The sequence below is a fragment of the Mauremys reevesii genome, linkage group 8 (genome assembly GCF_016161935.1).
Source record: "Mauremys reevesii isolate NIE-2019 linkage group 8, ASM1616193v1, whole genome shotgun sequence".
In the NCBI taxonomy this organism is placed as follows: Eukaryota; Metazoa; Chordata; order Testudines; family Geoemydidae; genus Mauremys; species Mauremys reevesii.
The window spans coordinates 45,427,684-45,444,903 of NC_052630.1; the positions used below are offsets into that span (position 1 = coordinate 45,427,684).

The following is a 17,220-nucleotide window of genomic DNA, read 5'->3' on the forward strand; positions in this document are numbered from 1 at the left end:
GGATGATCTTAAGTAGCAGATGCTCATGTGTGGTTAAAGAGCAACAGAATTCAGTTAGTATTTGTGATACTGGGGACTGTGCCTTTATGGGCTGAGTTTCCCAGACAGAGAGCTTGGGTGGGGGCACTGTGAATCTCTTGTTATTATGCACAGTCATTTGGGACCAGAGTAAAGGTTGCCAGCCCCCCAGGATTGTCCAGGAGTCTCCAGGAACTAAATATTAATCTTTAAAGATTAGGTCATGTGATGAAACCTCCAGGAATATGTCCAACCAAAATTGGCAAGAGACACAGACTAAAGTCCCTCTTGCAAGTACTAAGTGAACATTGCAGTGATAGAGTTCTCCTCCGAAGATACAGCCATGGACCTATTACATTGAATATTGCAACAAGAATGTGGGATTTTCAACATATGCAGGGTAATTAACAAACATTTAAGGCCAGAGGTGACACTATCATGATCTAGTCTGACCTGCATAAACACAGAATTTTACAATTTTATCCAATAATTCCTCTGCATTGTGCCCGATACCTTGTGGCTGAACCAGGACCTTTTTTAGAAGGACACGGAGGCTTCGTTGAAAGAATTCAAATGATAAAGTGATAAAGGCTCCAGCACACACTTTGGTAAGTTATTCCATTAGTTAATTACCCTCACTGTTAAAAATGTGCAACTTATTGCCAGTTTGAAAGTTTCTAGCATCAACTCCCAGCCACTGGAATGCCTTATGTCTCTCTGACAATGAGTTTTTGATTAATAAGTTCAAGTTTTAGGAGAAAACAGATTTTTTCCCCTTTCACATTTTTTTTGGGTGAAAATTCAATATTTTTCATGGAAAAATTTCAACATCCCTGAGGTTTGGGTGTTTTTGCTTGTTTTCATTGACTTATTTTTAGGAAAAAAAGATCATTTCCCGACCAGCTCCATTGCTTCGGTTCCTACCTCCTAGCACAGAAATCTGACTGTATACTTCAGAAATACATCCTGTTTACCTGCTCTTATTTACTGAATTAGCACTTTTCTGCCCAGTAATTGCACCTTTTTGCATCCATTTGTATTAAGGACTCTCTAAAGCCATCTGCTATGAAGCAAATACACACGTCAAAATTGAACCAAGTTTGCATAAGGCACGTCCTAGCTTCTATTGTCTCACATGCTTTGAGGCTTGCTTGTCATAGAAGTTCAGCGGCACATGGAAAAAAAAAATCTGCTTCCAGCTGGTCTATTAGTCAATGCAAAGTTGCAGAGGTGATTCTAAAGCAAACCAAATGCATTGCAGGAAAACCGTCCCTAGCCATCTGTACTAGTTAAACAGCTGTGCCTATTAACTGTGTCCCTATTATGTGGTGTCCACTTTACCCTCTGCATGCATAGGTTGATTTAGTTCCCTTACCTCACGTCTGTGTCTTGTTTGTTGAAGCCACGTCTCTTCACAAGCGTGTCTGGGCAGCTAGGGAATGCGTCACTCACTGTAATTCAACTTGCACAGCACTGGAGGAATATTGGACACACAACAGGTTCGGGGGAGTGGGGAGTTCTCTTAATGTGGAACCGCCCCCTTTCCCTTGGCAGTTACATAACTGATCCTTGCTGGCATTGGCAGGAGCAAAGTTCTCAGATGTGGGAGGCTGTCTGATCGCTTTCCAAAACCATCAAAGCAAGGGACCTGTGCAATCTGAGCTGTGAGACTAGACGGAGACCCAGAGATAGCAAGGGCTGAAGGCTGCTTATCGCTTCAGGGTGGAAATAGCTAAATAGTTCCCCAATCTCAGCAAGACACAAGTTTGGCAAGAAGGGATGCTGACTTGCAAACTGGTTCCACAGCCTGCATTGCACTGCGGAGCTAAAGGGCTTTGAGCAAGCTCCTTGCTACTGGTGACACTGGGCCCTGCAAAGGAGAAGCTGGGCTTTTGTTTCCAAAAAGAAGAGAGGTTCTGATTTTCTGTTTCAGCTGAGCCTGCTCAGGGTAGGAAATGTGGGGCAGCAGTAGAAGGCCAAGGAGACTGTCACCTTGTGCCTCCCTGATTGCAGACCAGGCCCCTAGTGTACATTGCAGCACCTTCAGGGCTGCTCTAACTTACATAGGGCTGCCTATGGCCCCAAGAGGCCATCTGAGCAGCTGACAAGAGCCAGGCTAGAGCAGGACTCTGGTCATGTCACTGTGTTTGCTACACCGTGGGTTGTAACGGGGAGCCCAGAGCCCTTATGTTGACTGTGTGCCACTACTAGAGTGGATGAAGTGGTTGGCTTTTCCATCACAATACAGCCCCTAAGTCTCTAGCCCTTTTGCCTGTCTAAGGCAGCCCCGGAAATGAAACCCTGTTGTCATGGTATCACAGTTCAGGGCAACTGCCCCTGTGTTTCCCCTCCCTGATCCCTTGAGGGCACCTATTCTAGCCCCCTGGCTCCTCAGCCGCCACCTGGCTTGTGCAGAGACTCGCATCTCTCCCCATTCTGACCGGGGTCTTTCCCACACTGCACAGTTCCCTGGCTACAGTGCGATATCCCCAGCAAGCCAGACTGCCTGACCACGTCAGCATCTGCACTTTGCTTTCTCTCTGTGGGCTCTGAATAGCTGTAATTGCCAGCAGTCACAAGTTCCCACCCAGCTCTTTTAAGCAAGCACGTTTATCCTTAAGGTGAAAGCATGACAGAGAAAACATACAAAACCATTAAGAGTTTCTATACATATGCTATACAAACATATATGCAAAGGTTACTAGAAGCCACCCCTCAGTCTAATGGAGCCTCAACAGATGAAAGTCCTTCCAAACCTTCCCAAGAAGGATTGGGTGCCCCCTTGGACAGAAGGTCCTATCCATTTGCTGGATCAGCACTGGCGTCAGTTTAAACTCAGACTATTATTGCAAACATCCTGTTTTTGCCTGTTAGTCTCTGGAGAATCCAGTTGAACCGGTATAGGTGAGAATCTCCGCATGGTGACACCTCCTTGGAGGTGTTACAACCTGTGTGAATTTGCCTAATCACCTCCACCATTCTTAGTTCCTCTCCCCTACGGAATTCTATACAATCCCTGGCCCACGGTACATAAAGCTATTGCAGTAAGCTCTCACAAAGACACTGCAGGAAATTGCCATCTCTGTCACACATGGTTCCCAAGGTAACTGCACTGGCCTTCCTTCCTGGCCCCTTTGAGGGCACCCCACTAAGGTCTCCAGCTGCTAGTCATCACCTTTCTCAGGTCCTTCCAGACTGGTGAATTATGCTGCAATTTACTGTGACCAAGTCAGAGTGTAGTTCAGCACCTGCCATCCTGTTCTGTCGCAGGGGCAAGGACAGGGTTAACCAGCTCTCATGATGTAAGGTATTATTTATTCAGGACAAAAGCACAATAGAGAGAACATATATCAGAAACAATAAACAGCTTCCATGAAAACCTGTCTGACCAGGTGTCACTCATCGGCCACATGAACATCTTGGAAAGTTCCAAAGTCCTTGAAACCCTTGCTGCATAATATGTCCCTGTAATGGAGTTCACTCACCACTGTGGTGCCTCCTGCTGGCTGTCTTGGGAATTAGCTCTGTGTGTTTGTGCACCCTCTTTGGGTGGTTCCTTACTGCCATCATTCCTGCTCTAGGACCCGCATCTCTACAAGGACCACGGTGTCCTCTTCAGTGACACAGCCCTCTGGCCATGCCACACACTGTGCTCCCCCCTTCCGGGGGACCTGCAGTCTGCTGTTCAGCCACCTCCCTTAGTGGCTACTGCAGCAAATTGTCTGGCCACTTCCTCATGGCCCCTGCATCCTTTTTGCCTTTGCCTGAGGGTCTCAACCTGCAAACACCAGCAGCCAGCCAAGAGTTGTCTCTCACACCCCTGGTCCCTGCTAGCAGCACTGATCTGTCCAGGGTGCTGGCAGTTCTCTCAGCCCGCCAGAGACACAGTCCTTCCAGCCTGGGCTCCCAGCAGAGAACTGCCTTCCTCTGCTCTGCAGCTCCCTTTTTAAATGGGCCTGCTTGGCCCTGATTGACTACTCCCTTCAGCCCTTCTCTGATTGGCTGCATCCTGTGCAGCCTCCCTAGGGCTCTATTAACCCCTTAGAGCCCAGTGTGTCTCTCTTGTCACTGTAGCATATCAGGCCTTGGAGCGGGGTAGAGTGACCCCTCTCCTCTGCCAGGCTGGTCACTTTATCCCATCCTCGGTTCTTTGTTTGATGTCCTTCTTCAGCCAGTTCCAATCATGATGTGTAGTTCCGTGTGTGTGTGTGTGTGTGTGTGCGTGTGTGTGCGTGTGCGCGCGCTACCTGGGTTTGTGAGATTCTTAAAAAGAGGTGCCAGAATTATGGGATATGGATGGCATTATGGGATGGGAAAAGTTGCATGGCAGGAACTTGTCCCCTGCATTCAGAGATCCCTGGGTTAGTCCCTTCTAGCCTCCACCCCACTGAGAAAATTTCCCAAAAGACATTGGACCGATGGCAACGCATGGCATACTGGGACACCTATTTGTGGTGCACCACACTTTCACATCAATAGAGGCATTTCTGGGGACTACCTGCAGTGCTGATGCAAGGAGCAAAGTATGCATGTGCTTGAGCGATGTACAAGCTTTGGTGACTATGCACTGTGATAACTTGTGTTGGCCACAGTTTGTAGTGTAGACGTGGCCCTAGGGAGGAAATCAATTCTTGCCCCTCACTGGGTAATGATTCCATGGGGATAAGTTCAGACTAGTCACGCAGATAGTTCATTAAAATATTACAGACAATTCCCACGTTTGTCACAGATGTATAGATGTCTAATATGCCTTGGATATTTTGGTAGTGAATTACTAGGGCCCAGTTCTTCATGTGTAATTAGGCACCTAACTCCCATTGAAATCAATGAGAACTAGGTGCCTATCTCCCATTGAAGATCTGGGCTTATGTCTCTCTCTCTCTCTCTCTCTGCCCCTTCAATCAGGAAGCAATCCCTCTATTCTCCTGTCCACAAGGAGGATTTCAGTAATAACCTCTTTGCTTATTCCACGTTATCTCCTGCTAAAGAAACTTAAGACAATGAGAGATCAACATCCACTTCCCAAACTACGAGACATATTGTCGAAGAAACCTCCAGATCCTCAGATAAGAAACAGAACATAAAAACAGGATGTGTTTCTTATTTTATTGCAAGCCCTAAAGGATGTGAAATGCTTTATATATTCTTTGGTTATATAAATGTATGAACGAGGTCCACTATAATGGATTTTTGCTGATTTTCTTTCTAAATGATTGCTGCACTCAAAAAATTGTTGGACTTCTTTAACAGAAGGAGGAAAAAAGACTATTGAAAGACATAAGCAACTTTTGAAATATTAAATGAAATTGCTTGACAAGCAGGAAAGGGAGAAATTCCAGTTAATAGCAGGTATTAATAGAGAAATAGAATTCTTGAAATGCAAAGATATGAAAAGTATAGAAGAAATTTGTTATATATCAACGCCATCTACAAAAGCCGCAGAGAAACCAGGAGAGCGGAAATCTGAGAGCACATTCGGCAAGTGAGCAATAGAAACAAGAGGATTGCCCTCCTCTGCCAGACCCAAAACAGGGTATATAAACTGAGGTCAGTGTGGTGAGGGTCAGAGTGTGATGAAGCCACATGGACAGTCTCTTGCCACCTCCAGGGCCACAGGCTCAGAAGAATTTGCTGAACCCACAAAAGCTGCAGAACCCAGGAATGCCACCAGACATGTGGACAGACTTTCCCAGAGCTTCTAGGCAGGAGAAGTGGCAAGACTCATTTCAGGGATTGTATTTCTCTCTCTCTCTGTTCATTAAAATCAGTAGAGGAAAGTCCCCTTGTAGAGTCAGCTGTCTTTCTAGCGAGAGGCCAAGGAACCATATTATGGATTTTAACAAACTACTGCTATCTGCATCTTCTCCTTCGTAAGTCCAAGTACATTGGCATAAGAGAACTGGGAACAATAACTTTAAGCAATTGCTTTTGATGTTTTAAACTTGTTTCTTCCATACCGAACATTAGAACAAGCAGGAATCACGTTCCTAAGAGCGCCTTAAGGTAAGTGCAGCCTCACGCCTTGGAGAAGTACTGGTAGTGTGATGATATACATACTAAAGGATTGATAATTGATGATGATAAGGAAATGTAATAAGAAAACTTGGTGTTTTGTATTGCTCTGGTGGGCCTTGGTGCTATTTACGTCAATTGGTTGCATGCCAGCATGTTATATTCAGTGAATAATTCTCAAAAGCACCAAAATGACTTAAGTGCCTAAGTCCCATTTTCACTGTAAGGCACAGTGTACAGCGTACACAAAAGGGAGTGCTAGGATCTCAAATTCATAAGTGACACTTTCACAGCGGTTGAAATTTTTAGACTCCCCTCCTACCGCTGTGTTCCCTCAGATTGTCAGTTTGAGACCCTGGCTGGCTGGGGTTGTCGTAGTATAGTGGCAGGCAGTTAAGTTGAGCCCTGGTCCATCCAGACCCCTGAGTCTTTCTGCTCTGTGTGCTAGAAGTTTATGCTTTAAAAGGGTTGTGATAGATGCTCTACACACCGCTGGACAGCGCTGCCTCCTGGCAGCTCTGGGGATTATCTCTGCCAAGCCAACACCCCTTTCTGCGGTCACACTCCATCACTTTCTCCCCCTGCAGGCCCGCTCTCGCGCCAGGAACTGCAGCCTCCTCTTTGCGACTCGGCCCTCCGTCCAGGTCAGTCTGTGGTTTCCCCTTCCGGGGTAGGACAGTCTTTTGGGGCAAACTGTCCCAGGCAGTCCACTCTCCACTGACTGGTCTGTGCCACTTCCTCAGTGGCGGGTAGGGGAGCCCGGACCCACCCTCTACTCTGGGTTCCAGCCCAGGGGCTTGGTGATCAGCAGCCTAGGTCTGCACTATCTTTTGCCTTGCTGATTTCCCCTGAGCCTTTCCTACCTTTCTGGCTCTCCCTCGCTCTGGGTCTGCCAGCCCTACAACTCCCTCCTCCCAGAGAGCAACTGTAGGGTACTTGTCTCTATAGCCTGAACACACCTCCCTTCTCCCAGGAAGTGACTGCAGACTCCTTCCCTAAAACCCCTCTCTGCTATCAGCTCCCTGGCTTTATACAGGCCTCTCTTGTTCCTGTCCACCTGAGCCTCATTTAACGTATCCCCACTCCCTGCCTCCTCTTCCAGGGGCAGCCTAGGGAGTAACTGCCCCCCACCCCCACCCCAGCCCCGCCACCATAACCCTTTTCAGTCTTGTGTGGGTGGACTCCCCAGCACAGAGGTCTAAAACTTCTATTGCTTAAATATAAAATGGTTCAAAGTACTAGGAATATGGTGGTTACCGAAAATAAGTTGCAGTTGTTTTTCTCTGTGTTGGGCCCGGCCTTGACCACTATGTGCTGTACAGGAGCAGAAGAGTTTAAATCATGTGGCCCACTGTGGTGCTATTGAATCAAGCTGTTGAGCCACATTAAACTGTATTTGAGAGAGTTTAGTTTGACCTCTCTTTCATCCAGGCCCCCTGAGCCTCTCTGTGCTCTGCACTACAGGTGTTTGTACTCTCAGAAGTAATACAGAATCCTGTGCCTTCAAAGAACAGGCTCTGAATCTGAAGAGTGTTACAATAGCTCCCTTCCCTGAGCCCTTGGAGGTGGGCTCCTGAGGGTTGCTAGCGCTTTAGCCATCACATGTCATCTAGACCTGCTTTCAACAGGGTTAGACAAAGTGAAAACATTGCTGGCAGCTGGACTTCTCTAGCATTCCCACCATTGCTGGCCTGGTAGCGACAGTGGGAGAAACTTGCCTGTTTTAGCAGAATCTGGAAGCAACTTTTCAACATGTGATCTCTGCTGGATCTGCTGCGTTCAGCCAGAACTGAAGGGGCAACAGGACCATGGCTGCTGGACTGAAGAATTGGATGGTTCTGCACAGTAGCCACTAAAAAGGAACTGGCCAAGTGATTTTTCTTTCATGAACTCAGGGCAAAACTGACTTGAAAATTACATCTCTCTGACAGGAGGAATTCTGTAAGATGTCATCTTGGTTTCCTGTTTCTTGAGAACGGCAGCCACCATGCTGCACTTGAAAGGGAATGTACATAACTCTGAAATATAAAATTAACTCCTCCTTAAGCTGTGATGCAATGCAGTGTAAACTCACTGTAACTCATTCTGAAGAGAAATTTTGTCTGCACGGGTAACCATAATTCTGGCATTGCCTACCTCTTGAATGCTTGATTGTGAAGCCTTTATGTTCTTTTAATGTGGTTTGTTGTATGCAATAGCCGAGCATACAAACAGAAATGCCATCACATGGAACCATATTGACTGCTACCTATTTCTACAGTGGGGTTAGAACCTTTAGATCCAGTGCACATGCCTTTGCCATGAGCTAACAGAGTTAACTGGTAGCAATAGTCAGTGGGATCATGTGGATTGCACAGCTATGTACTGCCAGCCCAGGAATCCTGGGTTCCAGTTCAGGCTCTGAACAAAGCATGTTACAGACCTTTCTGCTCCTACCCACCCCAAGACTGACTCTTGCTGCTCCAGCCCCTCCAGCCTGGTCGCTATCTCCTTGATCAGTCCCAATCTCCCTCTCCCATCACTTCAGCATAGCTCCACCCTTTTGTCTCCTATTTCCTGTCCCCACCACTCCCCTTTCCTTGACCATTCTCCCTCCTTCCCCATCTCCCCTGAGATCCTTGTCCCTCCCCCTAACCTCCCCCTGGCTTGGCTTTTCTGGGTTTAACCACCATGCTGCACTCCCTGAGGGGGAACTAGAGATGATCATGTTTTTCCTTGTCCCTTGGAGTATTTAAGTGTCTGATGCTTTTTCAGAGGAGGGAGTGAAATTGGGCTCAAGGATTACCCCCAACAATACTTCAGGTGACTGGGGCTCTCCCTGCTCTCAGAGAGGTAGGATTTATCGTCTCCTGTCCCCACAGGGGATTCCCATCTGGGTCATCAAGGAGCAAGCTGGGGTTGAAGAAGCGGCTTCTTGGAATCTTGATGTCTCTACCCCTTCTCTACCTCACAGGCACCAGATGGGTCTGTATTTCCCCTAGAGGCCCAGCCTGGACTATGAGTAGGGATCTCCAGGGAAGCCTATTACAGAGGCAGCTGGGCCCCATGGCCCCTCACTGCACTCTGGTGTGGGCATTGCCATGACCAATTTTTCTTGCCACTCAAGCAAGCAGAGACAGCTCTGGACCCAACCGGGGACTGGTTGGTTGAACAAGATGGTACCATTTTTACATAATCACTTTTCTGACCATGGCTACAACTGAACCATGATCAAATATGAGACCCTTACCCTTAAGGACCCTTGCAGCCTAGCAAGCCTGCAGCTCTGCCACTGGCAGGATAGACTCGGGTGGCTGTGTGGGGCCAACAACAGCCAGTGTTGGTTTCTCCAATTCGAGGGAAGATGTATTTATACAGTGAGACCTGGTGTTATCGACTCGTCCAGCAAGGGCAAAGAGGAGTGGTGAAGATGACAATATCCACCTTCTCCTCCACAGTCCCATTTTCTAAGATGGCAGAGGTTCCGGTAAACTCCTTCACATTGGGCTTTACCACCACGCCACCACAGAGGATACGGTTGGGACAGTCATCGCTGACCACTGCCTCTTGGTTCTGCAGTACAGAGGCAAAGCGAGACAAGAGGACATCCTGTTATCCAATGGGAGTTGGATGGAACAAGTCAAGAAACAGGCCGATTCCTGGCAACCGCTTTTCTCTGAAGAGAGAGCAGGGTAAATGGCATCCAGCTATTGCCAAGGTCATGAATTCCTAACACAGCAGTCATCTTCAGGCATTCTTTAGTGCACTAGGCTGCTTGATGGCTGGGTGAAGGGGGGCATCCTGAAGGAAGCAGTTTGCAGAAAGACTACCCAAGATTGCTGGAAAAATCCTGCTGGGTACAAAGCTAGTGAAGGAGCTTTACTAAAGTGAAGCCTAAAGGATGATGATGTCAATCAGCATCCCTACTCTTACATTGCACTTGTCAGCCAGTAGATCTCAAAAGAGGCCAGGATCATCACCCCCCATTTTACAGATGGGGAAACAGAGGCACAGAGACTTGCTGAAGGTCACCCAGCAGGTCAATGGCAGAGCTGGGAATAGAACCTAGCTCTTTTGAGGCTCAGGCCAGGGCTCTAACCATCAGGCAACAGTGCTTTGCGGAATGTACCTCCATAATGTGGGAAGCAACAGGCCCCCTTCTGGATATTTAATTATGATTTTTTCCACTCTCTGTCTTGTAATTTCCAATTCAGAAGGCCAAGTTACTGTACTTGGAGAGAGAGGTCTTCCACCTTCAGATTCACCTCTGCATGGCTCCACCAAAATATCCTTTGGCCAAAGATTAGATTATGAGAAACTGAACAGGAACATATTGCAGAAATGGTCCAATACTCTGCACGGTCCATTATCTAGCCCTTCCCCAGGTGCACAGTGGGCCTGCTGGCCAGGCTAGTGGAAAATAGCTGTCTTGGGGCACCAAGCCATAGTTTCCATGGTTAAACCATTGATTCATCTTCTCATTCATCCAGCTGAACAGGGGGAAAGGGAGAGTATTCCTGATGACATCAGTCAGGTGGGTATTGTACATCGTCTCTATGGGGCAGCCATGCTCAGAAATGCGGCTCATCACCCCTGAGCCCCTGGTGGTGCTGAGAAATGCCTGAAAGACAAGCCAGAATTCAGCTTCCAACAGTGAGTGTAATTCTCTCATCCAGATTCAGTGTGAAATTAAACCAAAGGAAGCAAACCTCTATCATCTCCAAATGTTCCTCTCAGAGGACAATGCCACTCTTCGGATCTTTGATGACGCTGTTTGGAGACTTATGGATGAGACTGGCAAAGGAGGACACCACCTACTGGGCTGGCAACATCTGGTCTGAGCTCATGCTCTGCTTCCACCTGTTGCTGTCTCTGTTCAAAAGCTGCCCGCTGGTTATACTTTGATTGTATTATTAGGGTTCAATTTTTATAGTGAATTTGGAGTCCCCGGAGGGTTCTGGGATTGACAGCCCTGAAGACAGGCACAGCACAGGAAGTGCCTGTCCAAGTTTATCCCTCCCTGCTCTGCCACGGTATCTCAATCCTGAATGGAAGGGGAAGGGAAGACAGGAGACAACTGGGTAACTGATTTTCCAGGCCCATTTGGCCACGCTTCCACAGATTGCTACTAGAAGGGGACATCTCTGGTGGTGGTTTATAGGATTTGGACATCAGGAGCATTAAAATATGGACTGAGACCACCTACTATGTCATGTAGGTCTGCTGGCTGTTTGACGATGGCAACTCCTGATCCCGAATCTGGGCTGCAGTCAGAAAAACTATGGGAAAGACCTGTTGGGTCATTAGTCCAAGCCTCAATAAAAGCTCTCCCAGTATAATGATGTTTTGGTGCTTGGTTTGGCAATAGATGAATGCATCAGAATATAAACGTTACCTCTCTCCAGTAATTCATAAGCAATTTCAGGAATTGTACCTGCTCAGCTCTCTGACTTAGCAGTACAGCGATATCTGCTCCAGAGTTCCCCTGTCCAACCACAAGGACTTTCTTCCCCAGAAATCCTTCTGTGTTCTTGTATCCCTGGCTGTGAAGGTAGGTGCCTTTCAACTCGTTCATACCTGCAAGGAAAATAGTAATCTCAGTTGGCTTGGTTAATGAATTAGCAGTGATGCCTGGGCAGGGCAAGACAGCAAGTCATTGTCGCTGCATGAGAAACGGGCACTCTGGAAGGGAACAAAGTAAGCTCAGGAGGAATGGCAACAAGTAGACATTCTGGGCTAACAGATGGAATACTGAGGCATTGTCATTCAGAGGTCAATGGCCGAGTGATAATTTGGCCAGACGTTGGTGTCAAGCCCTGGTGAATCTAGGCATTCTGTAGCTACACAACCCGAGCTGTACGATATTAGCAGGTGCAAAGTATGTGCATGATACACGTTGTTAGCCAGTGAACTCCTGCAGTGCTGACAGGAGCTGGTGCTGGTTTGCAAGAAGTGTTGGCATTTCAAAAGGCTGCCCAGCATGCTGGGGAGCCAGCAGGGCGGGGAATAGGGAAGCGTTGGAGTCTGGCACCAGGGGGGTCCATATGGTAGGGCTACGCCAGAGCTGCTAACCCCAAGTGCAGTTCCATGGCAGTGAATCTGAAAGACCTGACACTGACCCCTGGATTTCCAGGCTCAGAGCCCTGGTTAGAGTCAGGGCTTCTAGACCCCTTGCTATGAAGCTGAGAGCCCAGGCTTGAGTTAGGTTTCCCAGGGCTCCACAGCCAGGGGTCACCTGCCCAGGGCAGTCCTCATGGCAGGGCCCCCAGCAGCCTGCTAGGTGAGCTGGCAGGCACATGGACTAGGATTGCTCTCCTGTGCAAAAAGAACAGGAGTACTTGTGGCACCTTAGAGACTAACAAATTCATTTGAGCATAAGCTTTCGTGGGCTACAGCCCACTTCTTCGGATGCATAGGATGGAACATATAGTAAGAAGATATATATACATACAGAGAACATAAAAGGATGGAAGTTGCCATACCAACTCTAAGGGTACGTCTACACTTACCTGCCAGTTCGACGTGGAGAGTTCGACTTTTTGGAGTTCGAACTATCGCGTCTGATCTAGACGCGATAGTTCGAACTCCGGAAGCGCCGCGGTCGACTCCGGTACTCCACCTCGGCAGAAGGAGTTGGCGGAGTCGACGGGGGAGCCGTGGAGTTCGACCCCGCCGCGTCTGGACGGGTGAGTAGGTCGAACTAGGGTACTTCGAATTCAGCTACGCTATTCACGTAGCTGAATTTGCATACCCTAATTCGAACCCCCTTCTTAGTGTAGACCAGGCCTAAGAGGCTAATTAATTAAGATGAGCTATTATCAGCAGGAGAAAAAAACACTTTTTTGTAGTGATAATCAAGATGGCCCATTCCAGACAGTTGACAAGAAGGTGTGAGGATTTCCCTATGTTAACTGTCTGGAATGGGCCATCTTGATTATCACTACAAAAGTTTTTTTTTCTCCTGCTGATAATAGCTCATCTTAATTAATTAGTCTCTAAGAGTTGGTATGGCAACTTCCATACTTTTCATGTTCTCTGTATCTATATATATCTTCTTACTATATGTTCCATCTTATGCATCTGATGAAGTGGGCTGTAGCCCACGAAAGCTTATTTTCAAATAAATTTGTTACTCTCTAAGGTGCCACAAGTACTCCTGTTCTTTTCACGGATACAGACTAACATGGCTGCTACTCTGAAACCTCTCCTATCCACAAACTCTTTGCTTGTGACATTAAGAGGGCAAATCTGCAAGCCGTACTTGTCCTGAATAGTACTGACTCCTGGAAGCAGTCCAGCTGTGTTCACGGAGACGGAGTGAGTACTGCTATTCAGGTCCTACATAGACGACGGGTCAAATCCTGCAAAACTCCCCTTTACATCAGCAGGCCAGGATTTCACCTAATATGACTGTAATTTACCTTGGAAAGTCTCCAGTGAAATAGGAGACTCTACCGGATGTCCAATGCAAACCACAACAGCATCAAAAGTGGCCAGCGCCTGCTTCCCATCAGTCTCAGTGACAACTTCCCATGGGCCAGTGGCAGAGAAATCCTGGCATTTTCATACACTGGGGACCACAAAACAAACAACTCCCCCCCCCAAAAAAACCCAAAAGAAAATTATGGATTAATCATATCTTTAAAACCAGAGGCCTAGATCTCTCATCTCTTAACCTTGAAGTGCTGTACATTCTTTAGGAGGTTCAAGTTAAAATAATCAGAATGCACATTGCTTTGCTCTTCTAAAGCCCCTTTTATCCAAGGAGGCCAGAGTACTTTACAAAAATTAGTTAAGCCTGAAAAAGTTAAGCCTGTAAAATAGTATGACCACAATTGGGGAAACTGAGGCACAGAACAATTGCGGCCCAGCCATTTAGAAACCCATGAATATTCTTCTGCACATGAATTGCAAGTGCAAAATATCTGATGCATGTGCAAGATGGGAATCTGCATTTATGTAAATTTTTGCATGTCATCCCGACTTGCATGCACGAACCAGGTGTTTTGTATACACAAACTTTAAATAAAAATCTTGGCCCAAGTAACTTGATCAATATTAGCCATTGGCAGACCAAGGGGTTCTGACTCTGCAGTGGCCTTGATTTTGTAGTCTGACTTGTTGACATAATGTTTTAATGTGCTGCATCTTCACAGCTACGTCTTAATATATTCACACCCTTCCTTGATAACCTGGTGGTAAGAGACACAGGACCAGCCTCGCGTCTCGCGGTTCAGGTTCCTCAATTCTTGAGTGAGAGGTGCAATGCTTAGAAGACTCTAGTGCTAAGAACTATCAAAGCTAACTTAGAGTTTACTTAACTAACTTAAAATTAAAACCTAATAAACAAAACTAAGAACAAATGCTTAGGGAAACCAAGCTTAGCCTAGTCCCCTCGGAACTTAGAAAGTTTGCTAAAAACAAGTACAGCCTACTAATAGATAGCTTTTCTAGCAAGGTGAGTCACCTCTTTTATAGGGCACAAGTGGCTGAAATCCTTCCTCCTATACCCAAACTTCATTCCTCACCCACAAAAATGTTAAGGTACACTTACTCCATAGGCTAGTATGTTTGTACGTATTAATGACAGGTACATACATATTAGTGACATTAGATCATACACAGATATGTTATTTTTGTTCTTCGGTTATTTTGGTTCTTTCCTTGTGGTGTACCTGTTAAGTCTGTGGGTACAGACTTGGAAACTCCCTGTGCCATTCTTCCATAATCTATGTATCTAGGTGAAAGGTCTCAGACATATGTGTGGGTATTCACTTGCTATCTGGGTGAAAGGTCCCAGACATAGGGTATGTCTACACTACGGGATTACTCCGAATTTACAGAATTTGATTTTGGGCAATTGATTGTATAAAGTCGAGTGCACGTGGCCACACTAAGCACATTAATTCGACGGTGTGCGTCCATGTACTGAGGCTAGCATCGACTTCCAGAGTGTTGCACTGTGGGTAGCTATCCCATAGCTATCTCATAGTTCCCGCTTCTCCCCCACCCATTGGAATTCTGGGTTGAGATCCCAATGCCTGATAGGGCAAAAAACATTGTCACAGGTGGTTCTGGGTACAGCCTCACCCCTCCCTCCATGAAAGCAACGGCAGACAACCGTTTCGCACCTTTTTTCCTGGGTGAACTGTGCAGACGCCATACCACAGCAAGCATGGAGCCCGCTCAGCTCAAGACAGCAGTCATGAACATTGTAAACACCTCACGCATTATCGTGCAGTCTATGCTGAACCAAGACCTGAAAAACCAGGTGAGGAGGAGGCAGCTACGGCTGCGCGGCGAAGAGACTGATGAGGACATAGACACAGAATTCTCTCAAACCGTGGGCCCTGGCGCTTTGGAGATCATGCTGTTAATGGGGCAGGTTTTAGGTGTGGAACGCCGATTTTGGGCCCGGGAAACAAGCACAGACTGGTGGGACCGCATAGTGTTGCAGGTGTGGGATGATTCTCAGTGGCTGCGAAACTTTCGCATGCGTAAGGGCATTTTCATGGAACTTTGTGACTTGCTTTCCCCTGCCCTGAAGAGCCAGAATACCAAGATGAGAGCAACCCTCACAGTTGAGAAGCGAGTGGCGATAGCCCTGTGGAAGCTTGCAATGCCAGACAGCTACCAGTCAGTCGGGAATTAATTTGGAGTGGGCAAATCTACTGTGGGGGCTGCTGTGATGCAAGTAGCCAAAGCAATCACTGACGTTCTGCTACCAAAGGTAGTGACTCTGGGAAATGTGCAGGTCATAGTGGATGGCTTTGCTGCAATGGGATTCCTTAACTGTGGTGGGGAGATAGAAGGAACCCATATCCCTATCTTGGCACCAGAGCACCAGGGCAGCCAGTACATAAACCGCAAGGGGTACTTTTCAATGGTACTGCAAGCACTGGTGGATCACAAGGGACGTTTCACCAACATCAACATGGGATGGATGGGAAGGGTTCATGACGCTCGCAACTTCAGGAACACTAATCTGTTTAAATGGCTGCAGCAAGGGATTTACTTCCCAGACCAGAAAATAACCATTGGGAATGTTGAAATGCATATAGTTATCCTTGGGGACCCAGCCTACCCCTTAATGCCATGGCTCATGAAGCCATACACAGGCAGCCTGGACAGTAGTCAGGAGCTGTTCAACTACAGTCTGAGCAAGTGCAGAATAGTGGTAGAATGTGCATTTGGACGTTTAAAGGGACATTGGTGCACGTTACTGACTCGCTCAGACCACAGCCAAACCAATATACCCATTGTTATTGCTGCTTGCAGTGTGCTCCACAATCTCTGTGAGAGTAAGGGGGAGATGTTTATGGTGGGGTGGGAGGCTGAGGCAAATCACCTGGCCTCTGATTACGCGCAGCCAGACACCAGGGCGATTAGAAGAGCACACCAGGAAGCGCTGCGCATCAGAGAAGCTTTGAAAACCAGTTTCATGACTGGCCAGGCTACGGTGTGAAAGTTCTGTTTGTTTCTCCTTGATGAAAACCCGCCCCCTTGATTGACTCATTCCCTGTAAGCAACCCACCCTCCCTCTTCGATCACAGCTTGCTTTCTAAGGAAATAAAGTCACTATCATTTAAAAATCATGTATTCTTTATTAATTGATTATAAAAAGAGGGAGAGAACTGACAAGGTAGCCCAGATGGGGTTTGGGAGGAGGATAAGAAGGAAGGAAAAGGCCACTTCAGAAGTTGAAAATAATGACAGCCTTTTGGTTGGGCTGTCCACTGGGGTGGAGCGGGTGGTTGCACGGAGCCCCCCCACCGTGTTCTTACACGTCTGGGTGAGGAGGCTATGGAACTTGGGTAGGTGGGAGGGTGGTTATACATGGGCTGCAGCGGCACTCTGTGATCCTGCTGCCGTTCCTGAAGCTCCACCAGATGCCGGAGCATGTCAGTTTGATCACGCAGCAGCCCCAGCGTTGCATCATGCCACCGCTGATCTTCCTGCCGCAACCTCTCATCTCGAGCATCTCTCCTCTCTTCACGTTCGTCCCGCCTGTCTTCACATTCACTGGCATCTTTCCTGTACTTTGATACCACGTCCTTCCACTCATTCAGATGAGCTCTTTCATTGCGGGTCGATTCCATGATTTCAGAGAACATTTCGTCTCGTGTCCTTCTTTTCCACCGCCGTATCTGAGATAGCCTTTGGGATGGAGGAGGGAGGCTTGAAAAATTTGCAGCTGCGGGAGGGAGGGGA

At 47.3% G+C, this 17,220-nt stretch overlaps 1 pseudogene; it reads right to left on the reverse strand.

The window, feature by feature from the left end:
- Positions 1–9,278: 9,278 nt before the first annotated feature.
- On the reverse strand, positions 9,279–14,568 carry LOC120370284 (annotated as a pseudogene).
- Positions 14,569–17,220: the final 2,652 nt, after the last annotated feature.